Consider the following 20667-nt stretch of genomic DNA (forward strand, 5'->3'; position numbering starts at 1 on the left):
ACAAAGAATTTCTAATCTAAACAGACAGGATTGAAGGGTGGGAGAGGAAATTGATGCACAGAAAAACTAAGTGCTTTTCCCACAGAGCAGCAGGTCAGTGGCAGAGCCAGAAACACACCCCAGGTTTCCTGACCATCCAGCCACTTGCCCAAACCACTCAGGGCCGCCCAGAGGAGGGGGCAAGTGGGGCAATTTGCCCCAGGCCCCGGGTCCTGCAGGGGCCCCCACAAGAATACAGTATTCTATAGGATACAGTATTCTATAGGATTTTTTAATGGAAGGGGCCCCCAAAATTGCTTTGCCCCAGGCCCCCTGAATCCTCTGGGTGGCCCTGAAACCACTTGACCACACTGCCACTCAAACCACCCAAAAAGAATTTACAGAATGGGCTAATCTTAATCTGGGAAGGATCTTGGTACTGTAGTAATCTGATTATAAATAATATGCCACAATACTTACACTCTTCAAAAATATCTTGAAGAGTCAGAGTTAAAGTTAGGGTTAAAGACAGAGCACTACTACATTCCATAGGGATAAGGTGCCACTGGGTGTTTAAGAGGAGAAACAGAAGAGTCACCAGCAGCCTGTGTTTAAGAATTTCAACAGCAGAGCCTGGCAGCCTCTACCTCCTTCATGTGTTTCTTTGCTTAAGTTTGGGATACTGGGTTTTTATTTACCTTCAGATGAAATATTTGGTTGAAAGGGATTCCACTGTACGGGACAGCAGTAAGTGGGATTTTTGCAGGTGAGGAAGCTACTATTTTCCCCTCCCATTTAAAATAACTCTGCATACAGTTATAATTCTGTGAAACTAGTTTGCTCTACTGTACGAGTTATAAAAATGCATATAACATTGCTTGAATACTAAGGGATCAATCAGGGGAGATCTTTCAATGACACTGCAGCTTATTTTAGAGTTGGAAAGTCCTAAGTGGGAAGTGGGGCTTTTTATTTATTTTTTTATTAAAATCCCCTCCTGAACAGTATTGAGCTCCAAGTGCTAGTATTAGCACAAAACTGACCTATTCTTTTGATGCTAAAGATTTATTTTAAAAAGATGGAATAGACATTCCATGTACAATACTGCAGCGTACATTTGATTACATTTAACAGAAAAAAATATTTGCATGAATTTAAAGCTTTAAGAAATCTGATCACAGTATTTCTGATTGAATTTGTACATAATTATAATAGTATCAAGAGCATAGTTTAAAAAAAAAAAAAAAGAAGAGTAGCAGCACACTACTGGGGTTACAATTTTAAAGACTCAGATATCGCTAGCCTTGTGGCACAGATACTTGTTTCTGGAAGCCATGACCAGACGATGGACCATATTTAGTCTGGATGCAAGCAGCTGCCAGTGCATTTTAACCCTGAGGACAAGAATGATTTCTCTTCACATGCAAGCAAAAGAGAAAGAGGATTCAATTAAGATCAGCCCCATATCTTCTACATGTCTCTTCCCCAGCTAATGCTAGTGTTAACTCCACGGATTCTTATGGGTGTGTGTTTGTAGATATATATCTTTTACACACACACACACACACACACACACGACTTATTTTCACTTGGGGAGGGGGGTGGGAAATCTACTTACTTCAAGTCCAGATAATTTGTTTTGATTTCCCAATATAATGAAAGTCATTAAAGACCCATCCCTCTGAAGTGACAGTTTTCTTCCCACTTTCAGAATGCTACACTGGAAAGCAATCAACCTAATTCATTGCTCTTCCTTTTCATCTCTCAATCAGGGTTCCCTTTTGTCTCTGCCCTATAGCTGTCTTGGTTCACCCCAGCGAGCTAGCGGCATTGGCAGTTGGCATGCATACTGCAGGAGTTGCAAAGCAATGCCTGATTTTTCTTGCTTTTGTTAATCTTGGAAATAATTCTTCATGGATCATGACAACAGTCTAAAATTATTTGCACTAGATTCTGATTCAACCCTTTAGTGGATGCAAAGGTTCATTAGAACAGAAAGCAGTGTAAATCATGACAGTCCTACATTTATTGTGCCCCAAGGATTACATGAGAAAGAGAGAAGGGTGAGTGGAGAGAAAAATTTGTACTAAGTTTACCAGAAGTTTTTAAGAACTCAGGCCTTGGCTACACTGGCGCTTTATAGCGCTGCAACTGTCTCGCTCAGGGGTGTGAAAAAACACCCCCCTGAGCGCAGCAAGTTACAGCGCTGTAAAGCGCCAGTGTAAACAGTGCCCTAGCACTGGGAGCGCGGCTCCCAGCGCTGTAAACTAATCCCCACGGGGAGGTGGAGTACCTGCAGCGCTGGGAGAGCTCTCTCCCAGCACTGGCGCCGCGACCACACTCACACTTCAAAGCGCTGCCACGGGAGCACTCCCGCAGCAGCGTTGTACAGCTGCAAGTGTAGCCATACCCTTAGTAGGGCCAGATTCTATCCTCACTTATAGCCTGTGCCAATGCCTGTGAAGTCAGTGGGCTGCCTGGGAGCATGAAAGCAGAATTTGTTTAGAAAAGTCAGTTACATCAACAAAACACAAGTGTGTATTAGATTTCCCTTGGAAACAGCCATCTCAAATGAGCAAGGCTAATAATTGCAACTGGTTTCGTTTATCTGGATGGGATAAAGGAAGTCTGAAGTTGGAAGGGGGGTAAATACTATAATACAAATAAGAAAAGTAATACAACACTGACCTTAAAAGGGTTGCTGTCAAGTAGTTCATGCCCTAATCTGACCTACTTTAGAACTAAAATCTGACAGCAAATTGGGGAATTATATATTATTTTCACTTTTTTTAAATCCAGGCTTATTGCAGATGTACAAGTTGGGAGGCATCATCAAAACAGATGAGGATCAGAATATTAAACAGGAAGATCTGGATGATTTTGAAGACCGGAGTGACAGAAATGGGATAAAACTCAATAGGTCAAAGTCATGCACTTAGGGTCCAATAACAATTTTTGCTACAAGCTGGGAGCTCCTCAGTTGGAAGTGACAGAAGTGGAGAGAACCCTGGATGTGAGGGGCAATCACAGGATAACCATGAACTACCAACATAAGGCGGCTGTGAAAAAAGCAAATGGGATCGGATCTAAGCTGCATCAAATGAGAGGTTTCAAGTACAGATAGAGAAGTATTAATGCCATTGTACAATGAACTGGTAAGACTTCATTTGGAATACTGTGTTCAGTTCTGCTCATGGAAGTTCAAGAAAGATGAATTCAAATCAGCACAAGTACAGAAAAGAGCGACTAGGCTGATCAGGGAATGAAGGGGCTATTTTAGGAGAGGAGACAGGAACGTATGCACTCACATTGTGCTGGGGAGCTGCCCACACAAGGGGTGCAGATCCCTTACTTGTCAGAACATGGCACAGGAAGCTACCTGCACCTCAGTGCGCAGGGGGGTTGAGGCTGGGCAGGTTCACAGCTATGCAGCCCAATTTTCTCCCGTAGAAGGGTTAGGGCTAAAGCTTAGTGCGCAAGCCCACCTGCCGAGTAGCTGTGCCCTTTAGCAGTGGCCTGAGGGCAGCAGTGAAAGTTTCTGTCCCTGTGGGCATGCACCTGATTTACTTGAAACTGGGTGCTGGGAAAGGATTTTCCACATCACGAAGATGTTCTCTGAAAAAACAGATTTCAAGATAAGTGATTTCCACTAAGACGTCCAATAGATATTTGAAAAAAGGGAAGTTATATCTACTGGAGAATATCAGACAGGCCAGCTACATCTGTTCTGTGGTTTACTTATCAGATGTATCAAAAGGATTCCCTCCAAAACCCACAAATCAAATATTTATCTAACTCCCTTGTACTTTCTACAGCTAGCTAGACTGTGGACTACATGAAGTGAGACTGGATTTTCAGTCCAGTTCCCAAACACCTACAATAATAATTAGCAGAGCATACTAGCGCTAACTGGTAGCTGTGACACATGGCTAGAAAGGGTTAAACATCCTGCAAAATAAATAACCCTCAAAAGACATGTGGGGAGATGATGTTTGTGTTTTTTCATATGTATGAATAGGGTCAACAATATAATCAACAGTCCCTGTTTATGCTGTATTCTGATAATTCAGAGGTCAGAAGAACAGCCTAGCATTTAAATGAATTGTAAACACAGGATATCTCAGTATTCATCTCTCTTTGACATGTATTGTGAATGGTGGAGGAACAAGCAAGTGGCCTTATGTTAATTAGTATAGCTAAGTACCTCCTTCTAAGTCATCCTAATTACCATTTGTTCCCCAAAGAAATCCCAACTTGTCACAATACATGAAATTGTATAAAAGATCCTTGGGTCCTGATTCTGTCATCTCAGATTTGCTTAAGCTTCATCAGGGGAAGTTTAAGTCGCAAGATTGAGGTCCCACTTGTGCTGGTGCTCCCTGAAGGTGATATTGGACATTGGACTATAAACCTATGAACTATTTCTGAAAGAACTCTTTGCAACTACAAAGCTCACCAGCTCTGCTATGAATGTGCATCTCAATGAATTGAACTTATTAATATACATAGAGACAGCGTTTAACCATACTCTCCCTCTCTTGTTTTTTAAAACATTTTAGTTTAGTTAATAAGAATTGGCTGTAGCGTGTATTTGGGTAAGATCTGAAATATAGATTAACCTGGGAGGTAATGTGTCCGATCCTTTGGGACTGGAAGAACCTTTTCTTTTATATGAAGAAATAAGATTTACAGAAATTTTCATCATATTTGACGTGGGTACCTGGATGGGAGGCTTGAGGCTGGATCACTTTAAGGGAACTGTGTTGTTTGGACTTCTAAGTAACCAGTAAGGTAATAAAGAAGCTGTTTTGGTAAATCTAAGTATTGGAATATCCACCAGCTTTATGGGGGATTGTCTGCCCCATTCTTTGCAGTTCACCCTAATTGAGTGACCACAGCTGGCTCCCCACTAGGACCCCAGTCACAATAGCCTAGTTGGCAGTACCAACGGAGCAGCCCATGAGAGCAAACTCTTCTCTCTGATGTCTCCAGAGTACGGTTCCAGGGTACACAATCCAGCATCTTTCACAAACATTAAAATAAATAAAATAGCTACTTATACTAGTTACTACATCTCCTCCATTTTGTACTACCTGCTCCTCATCCAGAAAATCTGTTTCTCAAAGGTCTAACACTTCCTTAACTTTTAGTTTGCTGCCCATTTCAAACAGTTTTGTAGCATCTGTAAGGTGGGGTGGAGTGGGGGTGGGGGAGAGGAGAGAGGAATTCTCTAAGCTCTCCTTATATCCCCACACAAGTCCCCAGGCAGACATTACCTACAGATGGGCAGCCTGTCAAAGATTAGTTTCCATATCTGCAGCAGCAGGGACTGGAAAAGATTTGCTGCATCCCACAACAGATGATGTACCTGCCCCTTTAACAGCCTGACATAGGAGGCATAGTCTCAAAGAATCAGGCAGAGGTTTAGATCAGTGGGTCTCAACTTTTCCAGACTACTATACCCCTTTCAGGAGTCTGATTTGTCTTGCGTATCCCAAGTTTCACCTCAATTAAAAACTTCTTGTCTATGTCAAAATCAGACATAAAAATACAGAAGTGTCACAGCACACTATTAGTGAAAAATTGCTTACTTTCTCATTTTTTCTGCATTAAATTTTAGTTTGTATTGACTTCGCTAGTGCTTTTTATGTGGCCTGTTGTATAACTAGGCAAATATCTAGATGAACTGACGTACCCCGTGGAAGACCTCTGCATACCTCAGAGGTACGCTTACCTCCGGTTGAGAACCACTGATTTAGATGACTAAATCCCATTCCAACCAGAAAATTGCATAGCTAGAACTGTCTGCAATGCTTTTGAAAACATACCTGAGATTTTACTAGAGACTGAGTCAGTGACTTCTGAATTACAGGGAAGAGCTCAAAATGTTCACGTCTGGTTGATTAGTTAGGCACTTAGGAGTTGCAGATGCTCAGCACCTCTGCAAACCAGGTCACTTACTTGTTTGCCTAAATACAGATTCAAGTGTCTAACTCTGGTCAACCAAGTTTCCAAATGAGGGACAGTCTTCATAGAAAAAAAAATAACGAGGAGTCCATAAGGTGCCACAAGGACTTCTCGTTGTTTTTGCTGATGCAGACTAACACGGCTACCATTCTGAAACCAGTCTTCATAGAGTATGTCTTGACTGAAGAGTAGCCTGGGTAATTGGCACCTGGTTGAAAGCAGCCACCCTACAATGCCCTGAGTCACTTGTCCTCTTTGGTGCTGCACAGGCTTCTGGGGGTATATCCCAAGGTTCTTTGTGCTGCAGTAAGCTGAGCCACTCTACAATTCTCTCAGTGAATTGTGGGAGAACTCATCTATCCACCTGGGCACACAGAAGGAATTGTGGGATGGCACTGAAGGACTATCAGCACGTGAGTAATTTAGCCTGCACCCTCACTGCAAAGTGGGCCGGTTACCAGCCCAAATGAAAGCACCACTCCAACTTCTGTGAATAGCCTGAAGTCAAGCAAGTTAGCCCCAATTGAAAGCAATGCCAAACTTGGGTGAGAGGTTTGTGTGTGGATTCAGGTTAGGAACAACACCAGTAAGACTCTGGGTTAACTGCAATGAAGACATACCCAAGTGTTTGAGGATGAAAGGTGCTATAAAGCTGCAATTATCTGAGGTGGTCTCAAGCCCTTATCTCTGTAATACAGACCAAATCTGTGACCAGGAGAGTAATGCAGAAGAAACAGGCTGTACACACTCCTTCCAGTCCAAAAAAGACTGGACTACTTCTCAAATTTTTAACAGATCTATTTGTTAAGCAATGTGTCAAGTTAATAATTCATTCAGTTTCTAGCAGCACTGTCACAAGAATAATGATTAAACCTTCCACATTTTCCTCAGGAGGAGCCAAGCTGAAGGGTTAGCTTCAAGTTTATGAAGTAATGTCTTAAGGCCAATGTCTGCTCTCAGATGCATGCAAGCTGAAGTTAAGGAGAGTTATAGGTCTGGACTCAGGAGCAGATTTGTCCCCTAATGATTTTGTAACAAATTTCAGCAAAAGTTTGGAATTTTTGACGTATCCTGCCTATTTAAACAGTCAAAGTGGGAAAGGGTTGATTTTAAAAGTGACAGTAGAAATAATTTTGAAAGGAAAATATGCAAATATTTGTTATTAAAAGATTAATTTGTTTCCAGGATGATGATTAGTTTCTGTTGGTACAGTAGCTGAAGTTAAAAATAGGTAAGGGGAAACAAAGGTTCATGCCAAACCACTGTCTGCTACTCTATTTTTTGATCTGAGGAGGCCGACTTCGCTAGATTAAGAATATCTAAATTTTGTCTAATCAATTTCCAATTCCCCTCCTCCTTTTTCTCCCTCACATTTAATGGGACTTATCCAGACATTTTAGTTTTCTAATGCATTTGTTAAGAACTAAAGTTATTTTTCCACATTAACCTTTAAATAAGAAGAAAGAATTACAATCTAAGGTTCTTAGATATTTTAGAAGAATTTCACTAATCATAAACACTCATTACGTTCAAACACTCCAATACTAAACAAGTTTAAAATTTGCAATCATATGATGTTATATATCTTGAGTCATGGAATTTGTTGCCGAACCGACTCCTTGCTACAGAGTTGTGCTTCAGAATCCAAACATTCACTTTACATTTATGTTTCTAGCACTTTTAGTTGTGCAGAAAATCTTCTATATCACAAAATAAATATGAACTAATACATAGTTGTCTTTCTGAGTTTGCAGCCAGCCTAAAACAATAGCTCTGAGAAAGGTAAACTGCCCCCATTCATATAAATGAATAATTAACTCAGAATCCTAATGGCAAGGTTATCTTTATATATTTTGTAACTCTCTCACTGATCATTGTTTTAGCACAAACACATCCAGCCACGTCAATATACTAACCCTACCACTGTTGGTTGCAGGAGCAGTAGGGCACTGGGCAACAGACTGCTATCAAGAGTTGCAGGAATGGAAAAAAATAAGAGTTCAAAGTCTCTTTCACAAGTTTCAAATCAACTCTGTGCTGTTTCACAAATGGGAGGTAAAAAGGAGATTCATTCCCTTTTCTGTGCCAAAATCTCAACCACCTGCTTGGTTTCCAAAATCTAAATGGCCCCCTATGCCTTTTCCAAGGAGCCAAAAGCCCCAAATGTCTCCTCTGCCAAAACTTTTAGCTCTTTTCTCTCTCTCTTCCCCCTTCTCTGCAAAATTTCTACAAGCAGTTTTGAGTTTTAAATATAAAATTCTGGAGCACATTAGCGTTCTGGGATGGGGGGAAAGAGTAAAAATCAATCAATTTACTATCCAATTAAATAAAAACCGCTGACTAATTGTTCACTTTTTAATTTGTTCAGATCTGCTGCAGAATCTCTTAAGCTGGTGCAAGGAGTGCTGCATCTACCAGCGGACCCTGAGCAGAATTTCAGCACAGAAGAAAAAAAGATTTCCCACCCCACTGGGGCAAAAGCTTGTTCAGCTGGTTGAAAATCAAACATAAAAATTAAGTCAAATGTACTCAGTGAAATATTTTTCCAAATATTCCTCTTCATTATTTTGATTCTCTTTAAAACAAAAGAAGAGAGAAACAAGGAAATTAAATGCAAAATCCTATGTTAACACAACACGAAGATGGAGAATGATTAATCACCTCATTGTAAAGCTGTTTAGAGTTAAGGCTGCCTCTATGCATTATTATAAGGCCAATCACTAAATCACACAGCATAGGTTTGTCTTAACAATAATATACTTGGTGCTTTAAAATGGTCAATTTCACAAAGCTGAAGACAAGTATGAGTCAAATCAGTTGGGAGAAAATCTAAAGATAATAATGTGAACGTAATTGGGAACTGTTTAAGAACATTTTACTAGCTGCCTAAAAAGGTGCCATCACACAATTGGGAAAAAAGGCCATACCGATTAAAAAAAAAACCTACCTGACTTAGAAAAGAAGTGAAAGCACCTATACTTTTTTTAAAAATATGTTTGCAGTGTTGTTTGCAAAGGAAACCTGCACAACACCTTCAAAAGGTGAGCTTGAACTGATAACACTGCTAGACACTAAAAACCCTGGATTTAAAAGGGACACTGGTTTCATGGCCCATTGCAACAATCTGAAACACACACCACCTCTGCCTGTTAACCATTAATGGCCCACTTCAAACTCCTTTTGCATAACAATCTAACCCTTATTGCCACATTATCTCAAGTGACCGCCTACCACGTTACTCTTTATTCTTAACTATCTGTTCTTACTTGTATTTAACTCACTCTGATTTCTTTCCCCAGATAGGAAAAACTCCGTGGCTTATGGCTACAGAAATTCTCAACAAGGGTACACAGAGGTCTTCCAGGAGGTACATCAATTTGACCTCACCCTCTCTGATTGAACTAACCCTGTTATGTCCAGACTGATTCTTGCCTGCATATTTATACCTGCCTCTGGAAATTTCCATTACATGTGTCTGACGAAGTGGGTATTCACCCACGAAAGCTTATGCTCCAATACATCTGTTAGTCTTAAAGGTGCCACAGGACTCTCTGTTGCTTTTTACAGATCCAGACTAACACGGCTACCCCTCTGATACTCATCTAGATCAGTGTCTCTCAATCTGGGTTTCATTACCCCAGAGGGAGGTGTTGCAGAGGATGGGTTGGGGGGGGGTCACAAGCGCAGGGCCAGTGTTAGGGGGTGACAAGCAGAGCAATTGCCCAGGGCCCCACGCCACTGGGGGGGCCCGTGAAGCTAAGTTACACGCTTCAGCCCCAGGCAGCGGGGGCTTGGGCTTGAGCCCCAGAGCTCAGGTTTCAGACTCCTGAAAGGGGTACAGTAGTCAGAAAAGGTTGAGAACCACTGCACTAGAGCACTTATGGTGCAGCTGCATTGGTGTAAGCTCTCTGTGTAGTCGTTCTACACACAGCTCTCCTGCCCATATAGTGTTGTCTACACTAGCACTTAAGTCAGCATAACATATGTTGCTTGGGAGATGGCTAATTCACACTCGTGAGTGACATAATTTATGTCGACTTAAACTGTAGCCTAAGCCTTGAAGTCTGAAAGCTTGTACCTTCCACCAACAGAATAAAATATATTACACCTCACCTACCTTGTCTCTTAAAAAATACAGCAAATAGAAGAAAGGGGAACTTGATAATAATGAATATAAATCAGAAACTAGTAATTGTAGAAAACTGGCAAAAGGAAGCAAAAGGACACAAGTAGAAATGTATTGCCAGCAGCGTTAGATGATAATGAGTTTTCTAAAGTATGTTAGGAACAAAAAAAATCCTACAACTGGCATTGGTGTTATTAGAGGGACATGGTAGAAGTGTCAACAATGATGAAGAAAAAGCAGAAGTGTTCAAGAAATATTTCTGTTCTGTATTTGGGAAAAAGCCAGATAATATGCTGAAATAAATGTGTTAGTCTCTAAGGTGCCACAAGTACTCCTGTTCTTTTTCCAGATAATATAGTCACAGTATGATAACAAAACACTTTCCATTCCAACAGTAACTCAGGAGGCTGTGAGCAGCAGCTACAAAAGATAGACATTTTTAAAATCAGCAGGTCCAGATAATTTAGATCCAAGAAGCCAAGCCGCAGCTAAGGAGCACTCTGGGTTGTTAGGATATGCTTAACACAGCACTGAGTTACAGAGCCCAGGTCACTCAGCTGACTCAGGCTAGAGCTCTCAGGCTATAAAATTGCAGTGTAGCTGTTTGGCCTCAGGCTGGAGCCTGGGCTCTGACACCCTCCCTCCTTGCGCCATCTCATAGTCTGGGCACCAGCTCAAGCACAAAAGTCTACAATACAATTTTATAGACTATAGCCCGAGCCCCATGAGCCCAAGTCAGCTGACCTGGGCCAGCCACATCTGAGCCATAGGTCTTCTATTGCTGTGCAGACATACACTTAATGTTGATTTTCAAATGAGTTGTGGAAAGCTACGGAAGTTCCAGAAGACGGGAAGACAGCAAGTGTTGTGCTAATATTTAAGAGTAAAAGGGATGACCTAGGGAATTATAAAATTGTCAGCCTGACATTAATCCCAAGCAAAATAATGGAATAACTGGGATGGGACTTGATTAATAAAGAATTAAAGCCGGTCAACAAGGGTTTATGGAAAATAGACCCTAACAAACTAATTTGGCATCTTGTTTCGATGAGATTACAAATTTGGTCAATAAAGACAGTAGTGCTGATGTAATATACTTAGATTTCTATAAGGCATTTGATTTGGTACTGCATGACATTTTGATTAAGAAACTAGAACGATATAAAATCAGCATGTACACAATTAATGCACTAACTGGCTAAATGATAGGTCTTAGAATGCAATTGTAAATCTCGTGGGTATTTTTAGTGGGGTCCTGTAGGGACTGATTCTTAGCCTTAGTGCATTATAATCTATTAAAAAGACTGGTTGGGTTTAGGTTGGGTTTAGCTAACGTGCTAGCTACACCTGACCTAAACACAACCATTTTCCCCAGCATAAATGCAAGGTTGCACTTTGTCAGTCCAGTTAGCTAGGCTAGAACTCAACCAGCTAAAAATGGCACAACATGGTGATACTCTCCATCTAAACTGGAGAAAATGGTCAAGTTTAGGTCAGGATTATTTAGCACACGAGCGAAGCCCAATCTGAACTCAACTACTTTTCCCAATCGAGCCAAATCCCATATGTGCAGCAATATACAGCAAGATTTGAATGCTGCAAAATCACCTTTCACTCGGACTATGCAAGTAGTAGACCTAGCAATCCTGAAGCTAATGCCCAAGAACAAAATTTTCCTATTTTTAAGGGGGTGTTTCCCATCATGTCCTAGCTCCTATATGGTGTTTGGCTACACCTCAAGCTCCTGAAAAGTATTTCACTTTTCAGCCTCATTCTTATTTCTCATTAATCATCTTTCAGGTCAGGTCTTGTACCACAACTCCCACCATCCCTTCTAATCTTCAAATACAGAGTTTAAACGAGTAGAAATCCCCATGCGACAGCAAAAAGAGCAATACAGACACTGGTGGCACAGGGCTTCCCCATCCTGCCTTCCACAAGTGCTGCTGGTATTAATCCTATAGAAAATGAGTTAGGCTCCAAAATGCTGCCTGTCTTTCTGTAGTGAGTTAGGATTACTTGCTGTATTAGAGATTTATTGCACTAAATGAGAACCAGGTAATCAGAGCTCTAGTCAGGAAGTGCTGCTGCAGTGTACTCAGTTACAAGGAAGTATTCACTCTGTAAGGGTATGTCTACACAGCAATGTAAGCCTAGGGTTAGTGGGACCCATATCAGGGAATCTTGGGCTTGACGTCTATATTGCATTTTAACCCTAGGTTAAGAATTTTCTGACCCATGCTCAAACCTAGGGCTCTGGCATCCACACCGCAGTGCACAAACCTGAGTCAAAGTAAATATATCCCAAAGTGCCTAGCCCCTACCTCCCCCCACCAATGTCGACACTCTAGCCCTAGGAACATGGTGCACTGTGGGAAAACTCTACTGCCCACCTTGTTTCCTAACTGTGACGGTGCTATTGATGGGTCTGAAGTGCCCATGAGAAGCATGAGCATAAAAACTGCATAATTAGCTCCTCTGGTGGCTGTGTCAGTAGAATGACTACAGTTTGAGAAGGGTTTATACTGAACTACCACCTAACCTGAGAATTGGGCTCTCCACCTCTAGGCTGAGTCACATTGGCAGGAAAATGCCCATGTGCACCTGTTCTGAAGATAGTTAATAATATAATATATGGAGATATACCTATCTCAGAACTGGAAGGGACCCTGAAAGGTCATCGAGTCCAGCCCCCTGCCTTCACTAGCAGGACCAAATACTGATTTTTTGCCCCAGATCCCTAAGTGGCCCCCTCAAGTATTAAGCTCACAATCAGGGCTGGATCCAGGCACCAGCATTCCAAGGCAATCTTCAAGGGGCAGCAGTCCCTGTTGTTTAGCCCCCAGCAGCACGCCAAATTGCCGCCGCGGGCGGGGAGAGGGGGGGCAGTCCATGTGCCCTTAGGGCGACACGTGCGTTTCCACGGTGGCGGCAATTCGGCAGCAGCTTTTATATTTAGCTGTCTGCGGCGGCTTCAGCTAAACATAGAAGCTGCCACTGAATTGCCACCGTCGCGGAAACGTGCCTGCCACCCTAAGGGCACACGGACTGCCCCCGCCGTGGCGGCAATTCGGTGCGCTGCTTGGGGTGGCGAAAACTGTAGAGCCGGTCCTGCTCACAATCCTGGGTTTAGCAGGCCAATGCTCAAACCACTGAGCTATCCCTCCCGGATATTAGTCTCCAGGGCTGTCAAACTATTAAAATGAAACTTTGCAATTCTTAATTTTTAAAATAGGATGTTCGGTGAAGGTGTTTTTGTTTGTTTGATTTTTATTTATTTATTTTTGTCTGTTTGTTTTGAAGTTTGTCATAAAATGTAGGTTTCAGAGGAAACACAAACACACCCACACACACCCTGCCTGGCTGCTGCCAAATGCGGAGCAGTGAAGTGCATCCCCGGGGCTTTAGGTGCAGTGGGAGCCCGCCCCAAGACTTCCTCACAGTGAGCCAGAGTCGCCGCCACGGGAAGTTGCAGGCAAGTTTTGGGGCTGGCTCCCAGTCATCGTCCTCACAGAGCCTGCAGCCCGGGCCCCTCTATGCATGAAGCCCCAGGGATGGTATGGAGAGCCTGGGAGCAAGGGCCAGAAAGCAGAGCAGGGACCAAGCGCTGCCATGCAGGGAAGGGGAGCGGCATCTGGCTCAGCCCAGCTGGGGGAGGGATGACTCAACATCCCGGTGGTCGGGAGTCACTTCCTGCCTGTCAGCTTTGCTCCTTGCTCTGGGCATGCTCTGCACAGCAGCAAGGACGCGCTGGAGCAGGAAGGGGGAGCACACTCAGCCAGGCAGCAATGGCATTTCCAGCCGCTGCACCGACTGCCTGCAGTGCTGCTCTTCTGCCACCGGGAACTCTGGGATACACCAGAGGATTTTCAGGACCTAAATTAAGCCAGGGCCACATGTACCCAGGAAAGCAACTGGGCTCAGACCCTCCAGCCCTGCACGGTCTGGGACCCCTAGGTAAGCACAATTGGTGTGTGGACGCAAGGGGGGTTAGGCTAGAGCCTGGGCTTACAATGCAGTGTAGACTGAGTGTAAAACATTGGCCAGTTAATGCTACTCATGGTTATACATTATTTAGGTCAGTTGTACAGTGCAGTTTAAAAAGTGATTGACATCTAAATATTGGAGCCTAATATGACTAAAGAGCCAATGATACGTCTCCCCTTTCCTTTTATGTTGCCAACTTTGACAAACTTCCAATCACATTGAAAGAGTCAGTGCCAGATTCAACATCATGTTTTTAAAACAAAACTTCCTTGGAAACAAGAAATAATAAAACAGATAGGAGGATAAGTCAGTGCCTAGGGAACCCACAGTAGACCAAGACCCTATTGTGCTAAGTATCAGAGGGGTAGCCGTGTTAGACTGGATCTGTAAAAAGTGACAAAGAGTCCTGTGGCATCTTACAGACTAACAGACGTACTGGAACATAAGCTTTCATGGGTGAATACCCACTTCGTCGGACATGTGCTAGACACTGTACAAATACAGAACAAAAGCATTCCCTTCGCTGAGGAACTTACACATCTGGGTGGGGAAACTGCATGCAGGGCCATGAATGTAGGGCTGGGGCAGGAGGTTGGGGTGTCGGAGGGGGTGCAGTGTGCAGGAAAGGGCTCAGGGCAGGGAGTTGGGGTGCAGGGAGAGGTACAGCAGGGGGCTCAAGTCAGGGGGCTGGAGTGCGGGGTGCAGGAGGGGTTCTGGGTGCAGGCTCCAGCCCAGCACTACTTACCTTGAGTGGCTCCGGGGTGACAGTGGTGTGCACCAGGGCTCAGGCAGGCTCCCTGCCTGCCCTGGCCCCGCGCCGCTCCTGGAAGCAGCCAGCACCATGTCCCTGCAGCTCCTGGGGAAGGAGTGGGAGGGCTCCGCAAGCTGCCCTTGCCTGCGGGTACCTCCCCCAAAGCTCCCATTGGCTGCGGTTCCCCATTCCTGGCCAATGGGAGCTGCGGGGGGCGGCGCCTGCAGGTGAGGGCAGAGCGCAGAGCCTTCTGCTCACCCACCCCACCAGGGGCCCCAGGGACATGGTGCTGGCCACTTCCAGGAGTAGCGCGGCGCCACAGGGGTGGTAATCCCGCAGGCCGGATCCAAAGCCCTGATGGGCCAGATCCAGTCCACTGGACGTAGTTTGCCCATCCCTGCTCTAAGCATAAGACAAGACACAACAGATGGTGTGTTGCCAACATCAAAAAACACCAAACAACATTAAAGGTTGGACCACTTGGTCTGAAATAGCCCAAATTTGGTGACTTTCCAGGCATACTGCAAAAGCACCTGTTACAGTTTCTGGAGAAGGCTGAGGGTGTATTTTCTTGATGATGAAGCAGGTAGATGGCTTTCTGGACAGCCAAGTTCCTGCAGAACTAATTTTAATGCTGCTGAGGTTTAATTTAATTGTATTTATTGTATTATTAACAATGCTAGGGCTCCTAGAGCTTTGGATAGATTTAAAAAAAATAAAAAAAAGTCTAAGTAAATAAAACAATGTTTTATTGCAATACTTGGAGCTCTTTGTAAAGCCCCAGCTACTGGAATCAGGAGATTGCATGAAAATCAAAGCTTCCATTTAAAAAAAAAAAAAAAAAAGGAAGTTTCCAGCTTTTGTAGTTGTGGAGAAAAAAAAAATCTTGAAAATGTGAGGCGAGTGCACCCTAAAGGCTCAGAAACCAGAAAGCAAGTAAGAACTCAACATTTTAAAAAAAAAAAAAAAACCCTCATGATGTTTAGGGGCACGACCGCTTGGGATTGGCCATGGTAAAGTGGAAAGAACATTAAAATCTAGTTTATTTTTCATGGCTTGTGCCAATTCTTTACCTGTTATTAAGATTGGACAAACAGATTTTTTATTTCTGGTCAGTAATTCTGATATGCCGCCTGCTTCTTGTGATTGTCTCCCAGTACCTGTATTGTTTGGGAATGGCACACTGTGGTCACAGCCCTGACTTGAAAATTGTAATCTTTTCCAGTCTGAGAAATGCCCCTCAAAACGAAAAGAGTCCTAAAAGTGAAAGCACCATCACAGTCAAATGCAGAAATCAGCATTTCCCTATGCGCACTCATCTACTGCAAGCCTTTGGAGGGTAAAGGAATAATGACCCAACGGAGCTGTAATTAACTTTTATATTCTGAATTACACCTGTACCAAGGCGACTGATTGCTAGCAGGAAAAAAACCAAAAACCAAAAAACAAAACACTTTACTGTGATTGCCTCATATCTGTAAAGAATGTATACTCCTCTGGATGCATGAGCCAAACAAGACAGAATTTTGCAAATGTAATAATTTAACAAGTACAGCAATTACAACACCTTCCTTACGGACTGCAACATATATTTTATCATTACAGGCTTGGCCAGCCATCATGTTCTAATTACATGCACTTACAGAGCATCTTTTGTTAAAGGATCTCAAAGCTATTTGCACATAATAACATATTAATAACATTTCACAACACCCCTGTAAAGGAGAGTGGTCTTCTACAGTGTGGACATTGTTACATAATACTTTGATAGCGAAGGGCTAAATTGAGGCACAAAGGCCCAGGTCTACAAATTTAGGCTCCACTGAGATCCACAAAACTCAGATTAATCGCACTGTTAAACAATACTTGAATACTATTTAAATATTTTCTACATTTTCAAATATATTGATTTCAGTTACAACACAGGATACAAAGTGTACAGTGCTCACTTTATATTCATAAGTATTTGCACTGTAAAAAAACAAAAGAAATAGTAGTTTTCAATTTACCTAATGCAAGTAATGTGCAATATCTTTATCATGAAAGTTGAACTTACAAATGTAGAATTAGGTACAAAAAAAACCTGCATTCAAAAATAAAACAATGTAAAATTTTAGAGCCTGCAAGTCCACTCAGTCCTACTTCTTGTTCAGCCAATTGCTCAGACAAACAAATTTGATTACATTTGCAGGACATAATACTGCCTGCTTCTTGTTTACAGTGTTACTTGAAAGTGAGAACATGCATTCTCATGGCACTGTTGTAGCCAGTGTTGCAAGATATTTACATACCAGATGCGCTGAAGATTCATATGTCCCTTCAGGCTTCAATCACCATTCCAGAGGACATGCGTCCATGCTGATGATGGGCTCTGCTTGATAACAATCCAAAGCAGTGCAGACTTGTTCATTTTCATCATCTGAGTCAGATGCCACCAGCAGAAGGTTGATTTTCTTTTTTGGTGGTTCGGGTTCTGTAGTTTCCGCATCGTAGTGTTGCACTTTTAAGACTTTTGCACGCATGCTCCACACCTCATCCCTCAGATTTTGGAAGGCACTTCAGATTCTTAAACCTTGGGTCGAGTGCTGTAGCTATCTTTACAAATCTCACATTGGTTCCTTCTTTGCATTTTGTCATATCTGCAGTGAAAGTGTTCTTAAAATGAAGATGTTCTGGGTCATCATCCGAGACTGCTATAACATGAATGCAGGTAGAGCAGGAGATATACAATTCTCCACCAAGGAGTTCAATCACAAATTTAATTAACGCATTATTTTTTTAACGAGGGTCATCAGCATGGAAGCATGTCTTCTGGAATGGTGGCCAAAGCATGAAGCGACATACGAATATTCAACATATCTGGCATGTAAATACCTTGCAATGCCAGCTACAAAATTACCATGCAAATGCCTGTTCTCACTTGCTGATGAAGAAAAGGGCAGCATTTTCTCCTGTAAATGTAAACAAACTTGTTTGTCTTAGCAACTGGCTGAACAAGAAGTAGGATTGAGTGGACTCGTAGGCTCTGAAGTTTTACATTGTTACATAACTGTGCTCAAAAACAAAACAAACAAAATCTTCATTTGTAAGTTGCACTTTCAGGACACAGAGATGGCACTACAGTACTTGTCTGAGGTGAATTGAAAAATGCTATTTCTTTTGTTTATCATTTTTACAGTGCAAATATTTGTAATAAAAAATATACACTTTGATTTCAACTGCAACACAGAATACAGTATATATGAAAAATGTAGAAAAACATCCAAATATTTAATAAATTTCAATTGGTAGTCTATAGTTTAGATTTTTTTAATTGCAATTAATTTTTTTTTAATTAATCACATGAGTTAACTGCAATTGACTGACGGCCCTGGACAGAAGCAGTACCACAGATCATAGGTGGTCAGTGGTCTACAGACTGAGCGCCAATGCCATATAACGGAAGTAAATTCAGAAAGCTTTTGAACTAATCTCTGTTTGAAGTTATTTCTAAATATAAAAAGAGTTAAACAGGACTCCCTTCAGCTCTGGACTTTCTTGAGTTTCTGGGCCTTTTGAATAGGTTGTAACGCCATAAGACTTTTATTTGATGTCTGTTCACTTCACCATCAACTGCCCACAGAGATGATCAGAATCCCTTTAGTGGCATGGTAGATAGCTAAGTTTAGAAGTGGCCAAAAGTGCTATCATACCAGGGCAATTATTTAGCCCAGCTCTTTATAATCTGTTCTTTGAATTGCCAGAGCCTATGCATTCCAGTTTCTTTTCCCTGGGCTAAGAATGACAGAAGACAAGAACTTCTTGAGCAAGAGCTTGAGGGCTTGGCTACACTTACAAATTTGCAGCGCTGCAGCAGGGTGTGAAAACACACCCTCTGCAGCGCTGCAAATTGCGGCGCTACAAAGCGCCAGTGTAGTCAAAGCCCCAGCGCTGGGAGCCGCGCTCCCAGCGCTGTCCGTTATTCCCCACAGGGAAGTGGAGTACGGACAGCGCTGGGAGAGTTTTCTCCCAGCGCTGGTGCTTTGATTACACTTAGCGCTTCAAAGCGCTGCCGCGGAAGCGCTGCCGCGGCAGCGCTTTGAAATGCAAGTGTAGCCAAAGCCCTAGTAGAGAAGCTCTAGCAACTCAAGTTTACTACTACACAGCAATTTACCACAGGAATTCAAGCTATTCCCCTTCCCCAATCCTCACTTGTACCAAAGCAAAATCTACATGAGATGAACACAGTAGTATTACAGAGAGCAAATGTTAGCCCTGGTCTAAACTACGAAGTCATGTTAGTACAACTACATTGCTCAGGGGTGTGGAAAATCCACACTCCTGGGCGATGCAGTTATACCAACCAACCTTTCAGGACAGACAGTGCTGTCAATAGGAGGGCTTCTCCTGTCAATACAGCTACTGCCTCTCGGGGAGGTGGAGTACCTACGCTGATGGGAGAAGCTTTCCTGTCAACACAGGTAGCATCTTCACTAAGCACTACAGCAGCGCAGTTTTATCAGTGCAACTGTGCCACTGGAGTGCTGTAAGTGTAGACAAGCCCTTAGTTTCTGAATGGGAGATTTGTTGCAATACTGCAACTTCTTTAACCTTTTCAAACCAATTTATAAAGAAGTCTGTCTGTTTCTGCCAAAGCATTTATGGCTGAGCACCTGCAGCCCCTGCATCGAGGTCCTCAGAACCTCTAAAAGTCAGACCATTACTGTACGAAATTCACCCCTTGCCTGAGGGAAAATAGTTTTCACAAAAATCCTGCCTGTGTGCCATGAAATATGGCAACCTACCTCTACAACCTCATCATCTCAGATGGTATTTTCAGAATCCACCCACCCACCCCTATTTGCACTTATAAATAGAAAAAAAGTTTATGGTGAGGGCTCTAGTATTTTCAGGCCTGGCTCCAGGCACCAGCGGAGGAAGCACGTGGCTGGGGCGGCATTCCGTCCATTCTTGGGGCAGCACAGCCCGGGCGGCTTTTTTTTTTTTTTGCTTGGGGTGGCAAAAATGGTAGAGCTGGCCCTGAGTACTTTAAAAGGCAAGTTTTCAAGGACAACAGCAAAAAACCTTCAAGACTGGTGCTCACAAAATATCACGGCGACATTATACCGTCTCTAGAGTTGAGGATACATTGAAAGTTCCACTGTTAGCCTTAGTTTGACCTCCCCTCTAACTTTTTGTCTGAGCAAACAATTTGAAGATTTGTGTGTATAATGTAGGTTAGAAGAAATTTCTTCTGAAAATTTCATAACACTAGGAAACCAGAGATGTCTGAAGTGGAGGACAGAGAGGTACACAGATGAGACTCTCAGGGACACAACTTTCATCCCTTCCAGATGACGTCATTGTATCCTCTCACTCTGAGGATACCCCTCTGGGGTATGGGACTCCAGTTATTAGGAAGAGACAGGTAATAGTAATGGGGGCTTTGATTATTAGAAATATATAGTTTGGTTTGTGCTGACCAGAAGAACCTCAAGGTGAATTGCATGCTGGTTGCAGACCTCTTGAGACATCTAGATAGACTTACGTGCAATGCTGGGGAAGAGCCGGTGGTTCTGGTATATGTAGGCAGTAATGACATAGGGAAAGGTAGGAGAGAGGTCCTGGAGACCAAATTTAGGCTGCTAGTGTAGCCTATAGATAAGGCTACAATTTAGTCACAGAGGTCACGGCAGTCTTGGATTCCATTACTTTACCCCACTTCAGCTGTCAGCAGCTGAAGCCGGGGCTGGAGGCAGGACTGTGCGCCCCTGCCCTACAATTGGGGCTGGATGGCTGGAACCAGGACCCTGCAGCCTCTGCTCTACGGCTTGGGGAGGGTGGCTGGAGCGAGGACTGCACACCCCTGCCCCGCAGC

At 43.0% G+C, this 20667-nt stretch overlaps 1 protein-coding gene and 1 long non-coding RNA gene across 7 annotated transcripts in view; one reads left to right on the forward strand and one right to left on the reverse strand.

Moving 5' to 3' along the window:
* The window catches only part of LOC123371709, a 56925-nt gene extending 48472 nt beyond the window's left edge, over positions 1 to 8453 (forward strand). For 2 of the 3 annotated variants that reach the window (XR_006579914.1, XR_006579916.1), the window contains 3 exons: positions 2779 to 3134; positions 7883 to 8001; positions 8315 to 8453. This is a non-coding gene — a long non-coding RNA (uncharacterized LOC123371709). The remainder of the gene's footprint in view (positions 1 to 2778; positions 3135 to 7882; positions 8002 to 8314) is intronic. The other variant, XR_006579915.1, reaches the window with a different exon arrangement.
* The window catches only part of SH3BP2 (SH3 domain binding protein 2), a 64705-nt gene that overhangs the window by 38112 nt on the left and 5926 nt on the right, over positions 1 to 20667 (reverse strand). The gene's annotated exons all lie outside the window — the stretch shown is intronic.

The sequence above is a fragment of the Mauremys mutica genome, chromosome 5 (assembly GCF_020497125.1).
Source record: "Mauremys mutica isolate MM-2020 ecotype Southern chromosome 5, ASM2049712v1, whole genome shotgun sequence".
NCBI lineage: Eukaryota > Metazoa > Chordata > Testudines > Geoemydidae > Mauremys > Mauremys mutica.